Raw genomic sequence first — 14,611 nt, 5'->3', positions numbered from 1 at the left:
AAGAGAGAACTGGGCTGGGTCCTCACCTGGCCTGGTGGGTGCAGCTGCCCAAGGCACTTGGGGGGACCCTGTGTCCTCCCATACCTTCAGGTTCCCCTATTCCCAGGGCCTCCTCAAGGTGGGGTGCCAGGGAGATTCCTAGGGTCAAGACTCCTGCAGATGCTGGCAGGCTAGAGAGGGGACCTTAACAGATCCCTTACCAGAACCCTGCCCTCTCTCAGCCAGAAGCTCAAACAGCGTTTGCAGAGAGCACCCGCTCCAGGTGCCCACTCTCCCTCTGGGCGTGTGCCTTGGGGCATGTGCTGTCTGAACCTCCTAGAGCACTTTGGACTTTCAACCTAGCTGAGATGCCTCCGGCTTGTCCTTCCAGAAAGACTGAGTTACCCAAAGGCAGAGACCAGCCTGACTCTGGCTCAAGGTGCTTAGTACAGAGCAGATTCCCGGTAGGTGTTTAAAAGTGCTGAATGAATCAATGACCCACCAGGTGCAGTTTTCCTTAAGGCCATATTTCTCCACTCCATCTCAGAGATGTCGCAGCCTCTGAACTAGTCCCCTGGTTTCCTCACTTTGACCACCACCTCCATCCTTCAGCCATAATACAGTCAAAGGATCTTGCAAAACACAGTGTCATTTTACTTCTTCAAACACCGTTACTTGCCACTGCTCTTGGGAGAAATCAAAAATCTCTAACCTGGCCCACAGGGAGTGATGCCTGGCTACCTGTCCAGCCTTGTCATTGTAAGCCCCTCATTCTTTGGGACACTGAGTTTCCTTTGGCATGTCAAGTGAATTGCTAGCACTCCTACCTCAGGACCTTTGCATTTACAGTCTCCTCCCTACCGGCTCTTTCTCCCCCTTTATTCCTCTTCACCTGCCTAAATCCTGTCATCTTCAGATCTCAGATGAATTACCTCTTTCATGGGGAAGCCCTTCCTGATGCCCCGATGGAAAGTTCCCCATTACATATCCTCCAGGCAACCTTAGCTTTTCCTTCAGAGTATTTTTCACAGTTTGTAATTGTGCATTTGCATGGTTATTCCATCAATGTCTATCCACCATCATTGTGTCGCTCCTACCCCAAAGACCATCAGCAGCATGTGGTCCAATGCCCAGCCCAACCCAGGGACCCACCTGACCTAGAAATGCCCTGTTCCATAGGGGGATGGAATTCCGGAAGTACTTGAACCAAGAGGTCAGCCCCACCCTGTGCCAAAGGTGTGGGGCGAAGGAACTCGGGGCCGGGGTGTGGGGGGTGCTATGCATACTCACCCGGAAAAGGAAAGGTGCAGAATATTTAGAGAGAGAGATAAGGTGGCCAAAAAGCAGGAAATGAGCTGTGGGGAGCTGTTGGCTGAGGCCAGGCAGTTTAGAATGAAGGCTGCAGATCAAAGCCACAGGAAGTGGGCTGGTTTTTTCAGCAACGGAAGAATCTGATCAAAGCCACACTTTCCTGTCTGGGTGGGGTAGACAATTCATTCACTTATTCATACGTATTTGTACATTACCATTTGGTCATTCGACAAATATTGATGGAGGACCTTTCTCCATGCCAGGCACTGTACTATGCCCTGCAAATACAGTGCGGAATGAAAATGGGCCTGGGGGTGCCTGGGTGGCTCAGTTAGTTAGGCGTCTGACTCTTGGTTTCCACTTAGGTCCTGGTCTCAGGGTCGTGAGATGGAGCCCTGCATCAGGCTCCTGCTGGGAGTCTGCTTCGAGATTCTCTCTCTCTCTCTCTCTCTTTCTCTCTCTCTCCCCTCCCTCTGCCCCTCCACCTCATGCTTTCTCTCTCTCTCTCTCAAATAAATAAATCTTTTTTCTTTTTTAAGTAGATCCAGCCACTATCATCTTGAGTTTACAGGCATTCTGCTTAGTGTCCAGATGAGTTTCGAACTGCGAACCTGCAGTCCATTTAGTGGGTCACGGGCAACATATTTAAAAATGAAATACAGCCTGGAATGGAATGAGACGGGATGGAACGGGATGGAAAGTATCAACATACCCCCACAGAGTAGGGAAAAGCACTGTTTCAGTTATTGATGTATTATGTGAACTGGGTCCCAGCACAAAATGTATTTCCCACTGTGCGTCACAACCAAAAAAGTTCGAAAAATACCAGTCTAAACATATTTAAGTAATTCCAGAAGCCTGGAACTCACGTGTCTGCTAGGGAGCATGCAGAGGTACCCAGAGTGCTATGGGGGAGTAGAGCAGTAGGACCCTACTGGGCTGGGCTGGGCTGGAGAGGGCTGAACAGGGATGTCTTCCCTGAGCCGGAGTGCGGGTGGGACAAAGGAGCAGAGGCAGAGAAAACCACGTGTGCCTTCTGGGAGAAGGAGCGTGGAAAATATAAGGGAAGGAGAGGGAAGGGGCCCAGAGTTTGGCAAGTGGAGGGGAAGATGGCATGACATGAGGATGGAGAGGAAAGAAGGACCCTCATGGGACTTGCTGAAGAGTTTGCTCTTGACCCTAAAAGCAAGGAGAAGCCACTGGTGGGTTTATCCCTCCCTATACTCAGCAGCTTGCTGAGCGATCCCCCGACCTGGCTGTCCTGGTGCTGGAAGCACAGAGGGGAACACACTTGCAGGCCACCTCAAGGCCCACTGAGAGTCAGGGTACTGGTAGATGGGAAGCCATAACTCCAACAGGCAGACTCCCGTCCTGTTTCAGTAAACCCGTGTCTTGGGTTGAGTTCCCTCGGAAGCCAACTCTAGGACAAGAATGAGCATGCAAGTCATTTGCTTGGGAGATGAGCCCAGGAAGCACTGACAGGAAAATGGAAGTGGCCCAGAGCTAGGGAGGAAGCCCAGACTGGGGGGGCCAATGTGAGAACTTCTGGGAAATGGTGAGGGGCACACTTCCTAAGGGGCAGGAGCTGGGACTTCCATACTCCTGGGGACATGCTGGCCTGTCCCATACACAGACTGGGCCGCTCCCACTGCAGAGAAAGCCATCTGGCGAGGTTGCAGGGTCGCTGTGCCAGAGGGATATGGACAGGGCACTGACCATTTCTGCCAAAGTCATCCTGTACTGCTTCCAGAGCATTCTGTGGTCCCTTAATGCATCTGCATTTGATTTAGGGATTACCCCCAAATCTCTAACTCCAGTCCTAACTTTCCCCCTCATCTTCAAGTCTTTATATCAACCAACCATGAGCACCTAAAATCATCAAGCCCTAAATTTAATTCAGATGAGTCCCCATCCCCACCATCAGACCTACCCTTCCATTTTCCCTGTCGGGAGGAACAGCACCTCAATTACCTCGTCACCCAAGCCACAAACATACTCCCTTCTCCCCAGCCAACAGACAACAGTCCCTTAGGCCTGCTATTCCCTTGTCCACACCACCACTGACCAGCCTGAGGACTCCTCCCCTCCTTTCAACCAGGTCACATCAGCTCACTGGCTGCCCTCCTCACCCCCATCAGGCCATCCCAGGTCAGCCTTCCAAAACACAGATCTGGTTGTGCCAGTCCCTTGATTAAAATCTGTTGTGCCTCCTCACTGCCCCAAGGACACCTGCTTACACACAAAGGCTTCCACGTAGGACATGACCCCCAGCCCTCCTCATGTCTCCACGCTGTCATTACCATCGTCCAACCTCATCCACTCCAACTACTCAGATAATCCCTAATTCCACCTCGGATACCCATTCCTCGGCACTCGTACCCCTACTCTCAACCCAGTAGCCTCTGCTTTGTCCACCTGGCCAGTGACTTCTCTAGTATCAACGCAGGCCTGTGTCCTCTGGGGAGCCCCCTCTGGCCTCCCCCCACTTGCCTACACGCCCTCCTGTAAAGCAAGGATGTCATGAAATTGTCATGGTTTCTCCGAAGATCTGCCTCCCCCACACCAGACCGTGAGCTCTTTGAGGCCAAGGACATTATTTCAGCTTTGTTTCCCCAGCACCTAGAGTGTAGACTGTTCCCAGAAAGCCCTCCATACACACTGGCCAACCCATCAGGTGACCAGGCTCAGGTGACACTTTCAGACAGTGGCTGAGCTAAAGCCGTCAGCACAGGTGACATACACCTCTGAGGACAAGACAGCATAGAGTGGGCCCTCCTCCACCAGCATTGCCTTCCAGAATCCTGTCAACCAGAGCTGGAATTGTTGCCATGCTGGTGAGGCCAGGGTGCACAGAGCTGACCACACTCTCCAGGACCGGAGGTAGGATCAGACCAGCAGACAGGCTTTGAACCCGGCAGAGGAAAAAGTTTCTGTCCCGCTGGGTATTACAGACAGCCTTGGACACTTCTCTACCCATGTGGGCCAAGTGGTCAGTGAGCATTGGGCAATGGTTCAGCATGCTACCTGGTGGGTGACTCTGGGCAAGTCCCTCCCCCTCTGTGGGTCTCAATTTCCCTGTCTGTAGAATGGCAACATGCACCAAGTTCTATTCTAGTTCAAAAGTATTGGGATTTTGACTGTTATCCCAGCAAGAAACAAGCCTGAGGACCGAGTCGGGTACCCACGACAGGGTGTGGAGAGAACAGTATCTGGGGACGACAGCCTCTGTCCAGCCTCTGGCTTTCCAGCCTGCTCCTCTGGGTAAATCCCTTCACCTTCCTCAGGTTGTTCGTCTATAAAAGAGAATAACAGCCTCCACATCGAAAGATTGCTGTAAGGAGAGACGCTGTGAATCAGTAAAGTGCCTGGAGCAGCGCTCGACCCATAAGTGATACCAGGATCGATGCGGGTCCTTTCCCCTGATACTAGACGTCACCTGTTAGTGCTGGGTGCATCCCAGCTCAGCCTCCAGAGCACCAGCCTAGAAAATTCTTCCCTTGCTCTCCTCCTCCCATGTCTGCCTCTCCCCCCATCCCTTATGTGGCTTCCCTCACCCTGAAGCTCAGCTCCTCGCCTCCATCCGGCTAAGGGCCAGAGCGGCCAGGTGAGCTTGGTGAGCCCCGGATGTGACCACCGAGATCCTAGACCAGAGTGGCAGAGCCTGGATTCACCCTGAGTTCTGTGGCCCCCAAGCCCAGAGCTCCCATGCCAGGACAGCAGACCCCCGTGTGACCCAGGCCCACAGGGTTGCTGCCCACTCATGATCCAGCCACCCTCCCTCTGTCCCCAGGTGACCCTGCTGCATTCTTGTGGTTTGCGGTTTGCAGTGGTGGTGGCCGGTGACCAAAGGCTTGGCACCCTCCCACCAGCAAGTGGGGAGGGGGCTCCAGGGGCCAAATTCTTCTTCAAATGAGATTCCCGTGGTTTCCTCAGCTGAGGCGTCTGCGGAGCAGAGAACAAACAATGTGGAATTAAATTTCTCTGGAAAATGGGCTCTGCGAGTGAAGATCTAAGCATCCCTTTGGGCGTGGGGCCGACTTTGCCGGGTGCCAGGCTGGACTCCCACTGCCTTCCAGGCCCAGCAGTTGAGCAATCCTAGCTCCTGAGGCCACACACCCCCTTCCCCCCAGCAGCCTCCCTACCCTGCGTGACCTCAGCACTGTCACCAGAGAAGGCCTCCAGCTTTCCCTGGACTCAGCTGGGGCACCGTGATCCAAGAGAGCCAAGAATCCCCCAAACAGGAGGATCCTCCTGGGATGGGTCCACACCAGCTGCGTCTGATGCCGCCACCACTGGGCGGGATTTCAGGATCAGGTTGCAGAGACGAGGGGACGTGGTGAGACTGGCTGTCTCCCTGGGTCCCCAGGCCCCAGAAGCATATTCTAGAGTGACAGATCCCAAGAGGCACAGAGGAGAGGAGAACAAAGAAGCAGAGCCACCAGCTGATTTCCCCAATCCCCTGCCCAATATCGTCTCAGATCCTGGCAAAAAAAAAAAAAAAAAAAAAGGCCCCCTGCAGCCGTGATGTATTCATACAAGGGAACATCCTTTGGCCCTAATAAGGTGTGACGTGCGGATATGTGCTACAACACAGATGGTTCTTAAACTCATAATGCTACGTGAAAGGAGCCAGTCACAAAGACACATATTGTGTGACTCCCTTTATACCAAAGATCCAGAAAAGGTAAACGAACGAAGACAGAATTCAGATCAGTGGCTGCCAGGGCCTGGGGGAAGAAGGAATGGGGAGTGACTGCTTCGTGGGAATAGTGTTTCCTTTTGGGGATGATGAAAATGTTTTGGAACTAGGTAGAGAGAATGGTTGCACAACGTTGTGAGTGAACTAAGTGTGCCCAATGGTAAGTTTTGTATTATATCTATTTTACCACATTGAAAGGAGAAAAGAAAGGTCCTTTCCCTGGGTCTCCCGCTGCAGAGGGATCCTGCTCTAGCTGCTCCCACGGAAGGATGGGTCTAAAGATCTGAGTGGATGTACCTACCAGAAAGCCATGGCCTCCCTTCTAGACCACAGCTGATGCACTTGATGTATTTCCTGCCTAAACACCCTGAGATTTCTCCAAGTTCCTTTTCCCAAAGGCAAACTGCACCCTGGGCCCAAGGGGCAGACAAGGGACAGCTGTTTGCTGTGGAGTAGTTGGAATTTAGCTTATCTGGCTGGGCCGTCCACCCCTTCCGGTATAGGATGGAGCCAGGAATGAAAGAGAAGAGGGGTCAGACCACAAACCGGGGACTGGGACCCAGGGGCCCAGGGGCCCAGGGCCCCCTCTCTGGGAAGCTGCCTCCTGGCACCGAATCTTAAGTCATCAGAGAACTATGAATTTGACCCTGGCCTTCAAGGTCATTATGAACATATATATGTCAAGATGGATGGATAGAACATATTTTATTAACAGGGTGTAAGCTTGACTTACAGCTTTTGAATGTTTAGACTCAGCATACTTGGGTACCTGTATTTGTCTTCTATTGCTGTGTAACAAATGAGTACAGACATGGCCGCTTAAAAGAACATCCATTTGTTAACTCACAGCTCCACAGGTCAGGAGTCCAATGGACCTAATTGGGTTCCCTGCTTGAGCTCCCACAAGGACAAAACCAAAGGGTCAGCCGGGCTAGGCTCTCCTCTGGAGTTTCTGGGGAAGAAACTTGGAGGCTCACTCGGATTGTTGGCAGAATCCAGTTCCATGGGGTGTAGGACTGAGGTGGTCCCCGTTTTTTTACTGGTTGTCAACTAAGGGTCACTGGAGTCAAATCCTTCTCATGCTGCAAATCTCTATTACTTCCCATTCTGCTATTGGACGGGAGAAAACTCTCTTCTTCTAAAGGACTGGTCCCATAAGGCCTGGCCCATCTAATTCACCTCCATATTTTAAGACCAACCGACCTGGGACTTCATATATATAAAATCCTTCATAAGGGACCTAGATTAGTATTAGACTGAGTAAGCAGAGGATGGGATCTTGAGATAGGGGCATATTAGAAATCTGCCTACCACTGCATCTATTAGGCTTCTTTCTCCAGGCCTTGAAAATGTTAGGGGCCAACTGCTTCAGCCAGGCGAGTCCAGTTCCCTCTACCTCAGGACTTATCTCATGGGAACTCTGCTTAAGCTAAAGCAACCACGGCCCACCTCCATGCTCCAAATGCTAGCCTTGCTCCTCCAAGGACCTGCTGAAATGCTACCTCCTCCATGAAGTCTTCTGTCTGAGCCTCGGGCAGAATTAATCTCTCCCAGGGAGCACTTTGCTGGTACCCCTCCTCCTCTATGGCATGCCCCCACCTGCCTGTGGTTAGAGCACAGAGCTCTGAGTCCTCCTTACCCACTAGCCAGGAGCAACCCGTGGCAGGTATCTCCAGGCATCTGACACTGTACTGCGCCCAGCAGGGATCCAGAGAGATGAACCAAATGCGGTCCCTGCTCTGGAGGAAGCCAAGTTCAGCAGGACCTATGAGCCTAATAGTAATTACCATGTATAAATGCTTAGTGTGGGGGAAACAGGAATCCTTACACATACCTTTCAAACATTCCAGAAAAATGAGGCTCGGGGACATTGATTAATATTCCCAGAATCACATGGCCCACCAACTGAAGAAATTGTAGAGTCTAACTCCTACACGGAGTTGCCTCACAAGATCCTATTGAATTCAAGCCCCTCCACTTCTCATCTGGGGTCAGACATGGGGTTAATCAGGTTGCCGCTGCTGTACCCACTCCAGCATTCCCATGGCTTCACACATAAAAATTCTTTCTCACACAGGTTCAGTGGGTGTGGGCTCCGCTCCTCACAGCCTTGCGGGGACCAGGACCCTTCCCCCACCCCAGTCTCATGAAGGCCTTAACATCCTTGCCTGGGTCCTCCACATCCAGCCATTGGACAGGCGAGAAAGTAAGCCAAGGTGAATTTTTCAGGGGTCAGATCAGGGTAAGACATGGGTTGACATTTCATTAGCCACCTCCCACTGGCCAGAACTCAGTCCATAGTCCTGTTTCACTGCAGGGGAGGCCAGGAAACGCAGCCACACTATGTGCCCAGGAGGGAAAGGAAATTGAATCTGGGGAACAGACAGCATGGTGTTGCGGAGGAAAACACACTCTTTGGCCACGTGTGGCTCCAGGGGTGTGGCAGGCAAAGGGCTGGCCAGGTGCAATCCATGGCAACAGAGCTGAGCACGAGAAGTGAAGACAAGGGTAGGCATGCTGGCAGGGGTTGGTGTAGGGAGGTGTGAGAGCACAGTGTGTCCTTTTACTCACCTACTAGGCTCAGCAGGAAGCCTTGCTCATGCAATGAGCTCACTGGGCGCCTAGGGCTATGCAGGATCACACAGCACCTTTCCCCCTCCTCCAGCTGCCCGGGGATTTCTTTGGGATTGGTTTCCTCCAGATCAGGAACCATATAAGGTTCATCTCTCTGGATCTCTGCTGGGCCCGGTACAGTGTCAGATGCCTGGGGACACTGGCCACGGGTTGATCCTGGCTAGTGGGTAAGGAGGACTCAGAGCTCTGTGCTCTAACCCCAGGCAGATGGGGGCATGCCATAGAGGAGGGGTACCAGCAAAGTGCTCCCTGGGGGAGATTAATTCTGCCTGAGGCTCAGGCAGAAGACTTCATGGAGGAGGTGGCATTTCAGCAGGTCCTTGGAGGAGCATTTGGAGCATGGAGGTGGGCCGTGGTTGCTCTGGGTTAAGCAGAGTTCCCATGAGATAAGTCCTGAGGTAGAGGGAACTGGAGCCTTCTGGCTTGGGTCACTGCTGCTCCTGGTCAGGGATGGGGCACAGGCACCAATGTCCCTAAGAGTATCCCTCCACCTCCACTCGCCCAGGGAGAATGAGAAACCCACCCTGGACCCCAAAAGGGTAGGAATTCCTAGAGCCACAGGACCTTGGGCAGTGGGGATGTGGACTGCACAGAGCAGCCTGCAAGGCTTTCACGTGCCTCTCTTAGTATCAGGGGAGAGCCCTAATGGGCAAGAACCTTAGTTTCAGTCTGACTCTGTCACCACCTGCCATGGGACCCTCAAGTCACCCCTTTCCCCTCTGGTGTCCCTCTCTGAGCCTCAGTGACACACCATTCCAGCGAGATCCAACCTTCAAAGTAAAATGTATGGGGGTGCCTGGGTGAAATTGTTGTCTGCCTTCAGCTCAGGTCACAATCCCAGGGTCCCGGAATCGAGCCCCACATTGGGCTCCCTGCTTGGTGGGAAGCCTGCTCTCCCTCTACCACTTCTCCTTCTTGTATTCCCTCTCTTGTTCTCTCTCTTTTTGTCAAATAAATTAATTTAATTTAATTTAAAAACAGAGTAAAACATACCCCTAGGGTAACACAGAAAGATCTGCTCACATATGGGAAGAAGAATTTTAGAATACAAGGTATAGGGGTGCCTGGGTGGCTCAGTGGCTTAAGCCTCTGCCTTCAGCTCAGGTCATGATCCCAAGGTCTGGGTTCGAGCCCCACATCGGGCTCTCTGCTCAGCAGGGAACCAGCTTCTCCTTCTTTCTCTGCTTGCCTCTCTGCCTACTTGTGATCTCTCTCTCTCTGTCAAATAAATAAGTAAAATCTTAAAAAAAAAAAAAAAGAATACAAGGTATATGCAGTATTCCCATCTAAAAGTAAGAAAGGACTTCGGCCATCGTAATAGTTAACACACAGATGTTATGTACCCCTTCTTGGCTAATCATACCCCCATGCATCAGTCAGTATCTGGAGGGAGGGCCATGTGCCCCCTCCAGCCATGACTGGAGAGGGGCACACTCTCTCTGTTGCTCACTTTGCAACAGATTGTAGCAGACTGACTCTTACATATGCCCAGTTCAGTGGAATTTGCAGATTGTAATGTCTGATGCAAACTAAATTAACCCTCCTTCGGGAAAAAAGGACAAATGACCTAAAAAGATTTCTGCAAAGAAACAGCAAGAAAAGAGCAGTGCTTCCCCCTAATCCTAGGACATGATTTCATGTGACATTTCATAAAGAGAAAACAAGGGCTCTCTGTTGAGTGCTGTGATTGTGGTTTCCAAAAACGCAATCTCTTTCATCAGGATAAAGGTGAACTTTAAACAGTTGTTGAGGAAGTAACTTTTTTGGAAGGAAAATAATATAGAGAGCATTTAGAAATAAAATTTGAAAGCGTTCCCATTGTTGCAAGATTTTGTTGCTGAAAATCTTGTGTGTGCCATGATCTTTCATATTGGCGCCTTAAAAAAAGGAGTTTTTTTAAGTTGCTTAAAAATCTTCCAAATGAAGAGTTTGAGTGGGTTTAAAATCCATTTGCTGGAAGTATTAAAATGCAACATATTCCAATTTCTTTGCAAGAACAACTGATTGACATGAGAGAAGATGGAAATTTGAAAGTCAATTTTGAACAAAACCTTTGCATAATTGGTGGATGGCACTGAAAACTGAAAAATGAATGTCAAGACTTAATGAGTGGAGCCCAAAATGCACCCCACCCATCTGGATCCAGGTATCTCGGTGAGGCCCCCTTTTCAGCTGTGACAGCCTTGAAACCTGAATATTAAGTAAACCAAATTTAGTACCAGACATTCAAGTCACTGCTCTACAAAGTGTTAAACCAGGCTTTTCAAAAATAAAGAAGCATCTTCAAAGGCATTGCTCTTGCTGTGAGAACAAAAAAAGGGATTCTACACCATGATTAAATGAAAGGCCATAAACATGACTTTAAAACATGGTTTTTATTTATTACATTTTTCATTTCTATGTATATGGCTTTATAATATACATGATATAATAATATACATGATATCTGATTTGTACATATATGAATAATGTACATGATGCATTTTGTAATGTCCATAGGTTTATGTAATATACATACTAACATATATTCATGTATACAGTTCATGTATATAAAGTTCTATGTATATAATTTATAAATTCGTAGTTACCAGGGGTGCTCAATATTTCTTACTGATGGGATGTATGAATGGTAAAGTTTGGGTTCAAGGATGTCTGCGGGGCCGGGGACCCCCTCCTCTAGCTCTGGCATTAGAGACAGCATGGGGCGTCCTCTGTCCTGGGTAGGGGTATTCATAACAAAGATGTTCCCGGACTGGGCCTCACCTGGCCTGCAGGTGGAGTTTCAGGCATACACATTTTGTAGCTAAGGAGCCAGAGGTATGGAAGAGTAAGACCTGAGCCCACCCCACCTTCTGAGGGCAGTCCCTTCATAAGGACCAGAACGCCTACCCCTGCCTGAGAAGGACCTCACTCCTGTCTTCCTCATCCCTCCCCCTGTAACAGCGGAAGGAAAACAAAACTATTCTCCTCCTGCTCAGAGGGAATCAGGAGGTCTTGAGACGGTAACTGTCTTTCCTGGAGCATCACAGCAAATTGGCAATGGAGACTAGGTGTGAATTCAGGGATCCAGAGGGCCAGGTCCAGCCTTTTACCTGATTTGGCCTCTCTGGACCTTGATGCAGAACCTGGTTTTTAGGTACCAAAATTCTAACTATCATCTCTATTTGGGAAGCCCTTCCTGCTCTTAATTTTGGTCTTGCATGCTGCAAATAAAGCCTAGAATGTTCGGGATGCTAACCACTCAGGTCAGTTCTCTGCCCCCACCGTAGCAAACAACATCCCTCCCCAGCATCTTTCGCATCTGTCTTAACCCCGAAGAAGAAAGAGTTCCAGAGAAAAGTGAGGCCTGTCCCTGTGCCATACTATCATGGCAAATACCTTTATATGGCACAAATGAAGCAAATACCTTTATATGGCACAAATATGTTCATGTTATTCCTCCCCTGGTCCTACTCTGCTTCAAAGCATCCCCTTGTATCTCCACTGCCCACAAAAGAACAGCCAGGCGGCTTAGGCCAACCCACATACCCTTCTCCCCCGGCCCAGCATCACCCACTGGCAGGAAGCAGAAACCACACTAGCTAATTTAAGCAGCAAGGAATTTCATGTGTTCTGTGCTTACAGAATCATCAGAAAGCCTAGAGGAACAGGCTGCACCTGCAGGAATGGTTCCCAGGAAAACATGAGGCCCCCGCTTAGGAACTGCTCCCTCTGCCCCCTTCAGGAAGGTAAAGAATCAGGGGCTACCCAACGTCTGTTGACCTCAAGAACCATCACCTCACTGATTCAGGATCAGGAAGTTGTTTCAGCAACAACCTCTCCACACCCATAAAGCCCAACCCTGGATGCCAGAAGACAGGAGCCCCAGCATCCCAGTGTCTCCCCAGCCATGCTGGACCGGCAGCAACAAGCCATATTCCCAAGACCACACGACTGACACAACCTGTTGTCTAACCAGGACTTCAGAGACAAAGGAATGTGAAAAATACAGAAAAATGCATGTTCTGCCTTTTTGAAAATCAATCAACATACTCCATCCCACCCACAAGCTGAAGAAGAAAAATCACACAATCATATCCATGGCTGCATTTCTGTCCCACCCCCTGGGAACACTGATCATGTCAGGGGGAAGGAGAGGAGCAGAGAGAGGTTGGGAGAGAGGCAAGGTGGCATGGGGATGGCAGCTGAGACTGGAATTGGTGTTCCTAGGACTGGCTGAAGGTGTAGGAAGTAGCCAAATGTAAACAAAAAAGCCACACCTTCCAAGAAAGACTATGACCTCAGGCACAGGGTCATAAGGCTGGGGGGGCCGCTCGGCCCTGAATTGCTGCCACAAAGACTGCCCTTTGTGCCAGCCCCCAGGGTTAACGGAGAACCCTACAGTCCTGACCCAGCACGATCAGCTCCCTGTGACCTGCCCTTTCCACAGGTCCCTCTCCTCTCCGCCAACCCCCCTCTCCCACGCACTCCCCATCCCTGCCCCCCATCAGGAGCTGCAGGGCCGTGAGGGAAGCCGCTGCGTGCCATGCACCCTGGCTTATCGCTTGCAGCTTGCATCCTCCCCACTTTCTTTGTCCAAAGACACAACTGCTCACCATGTCACATGCCCGCCAGGCGCACAGATGTCCAGAGATGACTTTCAATGCGGCCATCAGGAGGGACACCTTTTTATAACTTTGCCAGCTGGGCTCCCTGGCCTCCCATGACCCTGGTTCATCAGGCCTCCACGAAGCCACGGGGTGTCAAAAACTTTAAGGCTGGGGTGCCTGGGTGGCTCAGTCAGCTAAGCATCTGACTCTTGTGTTCGGCTCAGGTCAGGATCTCAGGGTTGTAGTAAGATCCCACCAAGATGGGCTTCGGCTCAGCGTGGGGTTGGCTTGGGATTGTCTCCCTCTTCCTGTCCCTCCCCTTCTGCAACCCCTCCCTCCCCACCCTGCTCACAGGCTCATGCACTCTGTCTCTCTCTTAAATAAATTTTAAAAATCTTAAAAAAAGAAAACTTAAAGGCCAAAAGCATTTCCCTTGAGCAAAATGGGGGCACTGAGCAGCCCACACGCCTATCCCCGAGACCAGCCACTGCTGGGATCACCGCGAGTCCCTGGGCTAGAGACTTGGCCGGCTCCCTCACTGCAGACCAACCTACCCAGACCTGTCCCAGTTCTAGCACCAGGGCCTTCCCCCACCATGACAGGATGCCCTCTCATAACACCCTGGGACCCCGGTCCGGAGCAAAGAGGGAGTTGGGGCCAGGGAGAAGGGATGCTTAGACTTCTGGTCTCTCTGCCATCACCCTCACAGGGAGCTTCTGCCCTGGGGCACAGACCAGACCATGCAAAAGACTAGCTGTGAGTGAATTAATGAAGTGAAGCAAAGCTACACGCCCCTTCTCAAAGTCCTCCGGACACTCAGAGCCTCCTTCCCTTAAGTCAGAAGCCCTATTCCCAGGCGAAGAAGAAAAAAAAAAAAAAAAGAAAATGGAAGATCTATGCCCAGTCTTAGTTCCAGTGGACCCCTACCCTACGCCTGCCGCAGGGCAACCCACCCCGGACAGCACAGGAGGGGGGTGGGGGAAGGGGCTCCTGCCCACTGGCATCCTGCTTTCCTAGGCCAGCTCCTTCACTGTCTGCTCGTTCTGCACCCCGTGGTGCTTTCCCTGGCTGGCACATGGTGGGCGGAATGCCCACATCGCCCCTTAGTCCTAACAAGGCCCTGTCCCCATGACAGAGCTTGTCTCTAGCAAGCAGGACTCCACTGACCATGCGGTCCATGGACCCCTCTTCCCGCCACAACACAAGGCAGTTAGGAGGGGTGAGTGGGACAGGCAAACAAGAAGCTTGGGAATCACGTATACACACACACACGCACACACACGCACACATGCACACAGCCCCAGCAACTGCCAGGGCTGGTGCCCGTGCCAGCCCCACCTGAGCTCATCAGACACAGGCGGGGCGGGCCTGCAGGCTATCAGCCACGTGTAGGGCCTGG

This window comes from Lontra canadensis, unplaced genomic scaffold, assembly GCF_010015895.1.
Source record: "Lontra canadensis isolate GAN:19392208 unplaced genomic scaffold, GSC_riverotter_1.0 scaffold43, whole genome shotgun sequence".
Lineage (NCBI taxonomy): Eukaryota > Metazoa > Chordata > Mammalia > Carnivora > Mustelidae > Lontra > Lontra canadensis.
The sequence above is the reverse complement of the archived record's forward strand: the minus strand, read 5'-3'. Positions refer to the sequence as shown.